General features: G+C 42.9%; 1 protein-coding gene and 1 long non-coding RNA gene across 3 annotated transcripts in view; one reads left to right on the top strand and one right to left on the bottom strand.

The window, feature by feature from the left end:
• Positions 1–5,148, top strand: part of LOC116702534 (uncharacterized) — a 24,076-nt gene that overhangs the window by 7,268 nt on the left and 11,660 nt on the right. The window lies entirely within an intron of this gene.
• Positions 1–5,148, bottom strand: part of rai1 (retinoic acid induced 1) — a 60,829-nt gene that overhangs the window by 50,575 nt on the left and 5,106 nt on the right. The gene's annotated exons all lie outside the window — the stretch shown is intronic.

Raw genomic sequence — 5,148 nt, 5'->3', positions numbered from 1 at the left:
GTGTGTGTGTGTGTGTGTGTGTGTGTGTGTGTGTGTGTGTGTGTGTGTGGATGGGTGTCAAACCACATGAATAAATATGGCCACGGAGATAGCCCAGGGTTTATTGACTGCTCTAATGTTTAAATTTGTGCTGTGGCTTCTCCTAGCAAAGCTTGTGACTCACTCTCTGATACAAGCTAACACGCTAAAACACTGGGTCAATGCTAAGCTATTCAAATTAAATGCTGGGGGGAAAAACAGCTTAGGTAGCTGTGAATTGTTGCCAGCCTTAGCTAAATCCACCAACCAGATGACTAGCCCAGTTGTTTTTCAGTAACATTGATGTGTGCGAGAGTGTTAGACTGCGCTTCATGCTAATAACATTGACACAGATTTTGATATTAGCTAGCTATAGGGTAATGCATTCTAATGCATCTCCTGCTGCTTGTCTGTCATCCAGCCAGGATAAGGGTGTAACATCCTGTCTGACTCATCGAGATCTCATTACAGATCTCTCTGGCCGTACAAACTCCTGTCACTGGCCTCTCTCCCTCCCTCCATCCATCCTTTACTCTAACCCTTGCTTGTCTCATCCATCTATCCTGGTCTTTTTAGTATGCATTGCTTTGTAGCCTATGGCTGCAAGTGAGAGTCGATACTTATGCATGAGTCCCCGTGTGTGTGTGTCTGTGTGTGTTCTTTGGCATGGGTTAGTGAACATGCATGTGTTGCAAAAGAATGTGTATGAATGTAAATCCAGGCTTGTGAAAGTGTCTTTCTCTATAGCAAGGAGACACGGTTGTGTGAATTGGGACTTACATGCACATGTGCATGCAGTTACAAACATGGGAGCAAATGCACACACGCACGCACACGCACACACGCACACACACACACACACACACACACAAACTGAGCGCTATATTGTGGCGTTACAGATGGCTTCTCCACAGCCCAGCTGTGCTTTGCGCATATTTGCCTGTGTGCGTTTGTGCATGTGTGTGTTTCTGTGGGTGTGTAAATGTGCGTGCACATGTGTGATTGATCGCTATTCTCTATTCTCTCCCAGGTGCTTCTACTATTCAGCAGCCTTCACTCTTTTTCCCTCTTTATGTTGCTTTTTCCTTCCCTTCTTTGTGTAAAGCCTCAACACACGTGGTTTTATCTCCACAAAAATAGATAACAGGTATAATATAGCAATATTAAAGCACAGAATAGCCTGGCAGCGCCATTCTCTGCATTCATTATGTTTTTGCTCACCATGGCGGAAATTCATCCTAACAAGTTAGATAATTGATGCTATCAAATTATAATTTAATTTCAAATTTTGTCTCAGGTTTATTACTCATTTCAGCCTCAGGTGACTTTGTGTTTTGTGTGTGAATATTTGAGAATGTGTATGTGCTTTTATTCTGGCTACCATGGCTATGGCTAGGTCAATCAATAGACATCAGAGTGTGAGGTCATTAGCATCTCCCTCATGTTTTCACTGCATGAGAACATTAGCAATCAGCCAGATCCCGACTATGAGCCTGCCCGCCCTGTCTGGGTGAACGTGCAGCACGCCTTGAGTTGTGGCTATCATCGAGATCACAAGCCAACATAAAGTCCGTCTCTGACGTTTATACAGTATAGTTTTATACAGTCTATGTTCTGACGTCTGAGCGGTAGGTGTTTACATGTGTTTCCCTCTGTGTTTTGTTCTGTATGGTAGTGTTTGGTTGATTTAGCACAGCTCTCCATGTGAGTTGTGTACTATTGTGCCCACTTTTATGAGGGCTTTTTTTGTTTAGTTCCAAACCGTGACTGTTAGTTGTTAGCATTTGACGTGCATTTGACGTCTGAGGTGTGCGTGTGTGGGTGCATATATGTGTGTATCCAAGGTGATGGGCCAGCTCTGACAATAACACTGATAAAAAAATATCTGCCCCCGCATCACACCCACCTCCGCAATGCTGCAACCTCTTTCTCAGAGAGACACAGAGAGAGAAAAGAGGAAGAAAGCAAACAGAGAGAGAGAGAGAGAGAGAGAGAGAGAGAGAAAGATAAGAAAAGGAAAACAAACACAAAGAGAACAGGGGAAAGCAGAGAGATACTGAACAGCAAACAAAAATAGCGATGGAGGAAGAGAAACAGGAGGAAAACAAACTGAAGGAGCGTCAAACAGACAGAGCGGCTCCAAATGTTGCACTGAACGCTGCTTTTGACTTTGTCTGCTATCTACATACCAATGCACATTGTTGAATCCCCCCTCCAACCACCAGCCCTCCTATCACCACAGCAACACCCCATTGTCTGTGCCCGTCGGCATGCCACAGTGCCCACCGTACCCAGATTTGGCATTGGGCCTGTGCCCACTTTCTGAGCACCGTTCATTCACTTTACTGCCTGGCTGGCTGGCTGGCTGTGTGGCACTGGTTGCTATGGAAGCTAATTCATCGGCAGAGAACTCACTCTGTGTCCATAGCACGGAGGCAGTCAAGCAAGACGTACACACACATGCAGGCACGCACATAAACATGTATGCTGACACACAGATGCAACCTAGCAACAGCACTGGATGTGGGGTATGGTAATGTACTTGGGGGGAACTCAAAAGGGGATGCCATTTTCCACGTCCTTTGGTTCCTCCTGCAAAAACATTCACATTGCCATCATAGAAATAAAAATTTAGCAAAACTGTTCTGTTATTGGTTAAATACAGGTCAAAGTACAAGAAAAGATGATTATGTATGTGTAGGAGGAATGTTTCTGCATGCAGCCCCTTGACCTGATACCTGCGTGGTGGACGGATGCATGCACTTCAGCTTGAACTCCTCAGTTACACATGGTTATCTGTTCACCAGCACGTGGGGGGCTGAAGGGGTTTAGCAATTTTGTTTTGTAACGATTCAGAAATGGAAGTAAGTGTTTTAAAAAAAGGTTAATTGTGGGTTTTAAGGCAATAGCGAATCTGAAGGGCAATCATCTAAGTGTAATGGAGGGCATTATTAAGTGTGTGTTCAGGCGTTAAAATTCTGTCAGTCAACGAGGTAGCCAGCCATGCCTTAGGTGCTTTCTCTCTATCTTCTATTCTAACCCACATCCGCCGACAAAACACACACAGATGGCACCCACCCACTCACTCAAATACTGTATATTCACATGCTCTCTAATACACCAACAACTTTATATACATACATTCACACACACCCTATGCTCCTGCACAGACTCCCACTGTACTCACAAAGACACACCCCCTGCATTTTCATGCAACACAGCTCAATTGGGGTCACGGGGATCTTCTGTCTCTTCTGTTTTATCATTACTAACACCATTACATAGCATCAGGCATAATTGTCAAAATGTTAAAGAAACAAAACTGTGTTTATGTTTGGTGGATGGTTATTCAGGCAGAAAATTGGTTAACTATGTGAATCTGTGTTTTGTGAATTATATCATGGCATAGGATATGTTCTGTAACATTTCTCCCTCTTGGTTCCTCTATCTGCCTCTCTCTGTCTCTGTTCTCGCTTTCTCGCTCAATGTTTCTCTCTGGATTATGTAACTCCAGCAGCTGTTTGAAGGCACAGGAGGGGGGCGGGCGGGGAGAAAACTTTTCAAAGTACGGTTGTTGCTGCATGATCAAAACACAGGAGACAGAGCTGGTGACAGTTTCTGGTTCCAGTACGATTCTTGACAATTGCCTGGTCCCATTCACACACTTCCTGTGCGCTCTAATGGTTTTTCCCTCCTCCCTGTTTCTCCTCTCTCTCTCGCAAAAACCCAAGCACCAACATACACACAACAATCTGTATCTCTGACTTTTAGCTGTTCCACCATTTTGTTCAAATTATCCATATTGCATTTTGTTTTTTCTTCTTAATTTTGTTCTGTTCCCTCGATCTGTCTCCCTGATCCCTGCTTTGGCATCAATCTTTATTTGTTCCCTTAACCTCATCTCTTCTTGCTTCCTCCATCTGCCTCTCTGCCCTTCTTTTTCACTCCTTCCAGTATTCTTTTCTTTTCACCTCTTTCTCCCCTGAAATCTCTCTTTTCCTTTTGCCTAATGTGTTTTCTTTTTCACTCTCTCTTTCATTCTCTGTCTTTCTGGCAGACAGCTCAACAGCAGCAGAACAGGCTTTACTTAGCAAGGCACTCACTTTGCTGAATGCACACACACACACACACACACACACACACACACACACACACACACACACACACACACATACACACACACACACTGTGTCACACATTTAAGTCCTAACTAAAATTACGGCCTCAACTGCTGGTTAAAGTGCTGAACGTGCAGGCAAGTGCACACTTACCGCAAAAACTTTAAAGTGCTTATTTTATGCAAATTTTCAGGTTCATAATTGTATACAAAGCTTGTACCAGAATAGGTTTATGTGGTTTAATTTTCAAAAAACACTATATTTTTGTTGTACTGTGTATTGCTGCAGCTCCTCTTTTCACCCTATGTGTTGAGCTCTCTGTTTTAGCTGCAAAGTTAGACATCACACTTCTGTTCTATCATTGTTTGGAGTCGCACTTGCACAATAACTAGGTAACAAACAAAGGGGAGAGTGTCGTCACGGAAGCAAAGGCTGGACTACAACAGAGCTGTTTGGAGCAGTTGGTGAACAGTGTTTTCTCTGGAAGATCGTAAGTCTCATTGGGGTGGACTTTGGGCTTTTTCACTTTGTAAACCTATAATGAGCACAAAAAAATATATAACACAATAAAGGAAAGGCAAAAGCCAAAAAGCATAATATTAGCACTTCAATAAAGATATAATGAAGCACATTCTCCATATGCTTGCAAAAGATAGAGCGCAAGTGAAGTCACTGTATTAAGGAAAGCCCTGATTATACATTTCTTCAGTGTCACTGGTGCACATGTACACAGCATTGCTAGACTGTGTGGTTAACAAACACATACCTGTATGTTATTTCTTACTGGGGAAGATGTATGATGTATTGGTTTGAATATTTATCAGTTGCCCGACAGGTGTATTCTGCTAACAAGCTGTCAGTCTCATAAACACTTTTTTTGATGAAAAGCACCTGCCCACTGTTAAATGTAAAGTGTTTGTGATACTTCATACTCACACATGCACTTATGTATGTATCAGTATGGATTTGTGCAAATGTGTTCATTACTGATCTTTTACAAGCCTGATACATT

Source organism: Etheostoma spectabile, chromosome 15 (assembly GCF_008692095.1).
Source record: "Etheostoma spectabile isolate EspeVRDwgs_2016 chromosome 15, UIUC_Espe_1.0, whole genome shotgun sequence".
NCBI lineage: Eukaryota > Metazoa > Chordata > Actinopteri > Perciformes > Percidae > Etheostoma > Etheostoma spectabile.
This window is presented reverse-complemented; position numbering and strand designations above follow the sequence as displayed.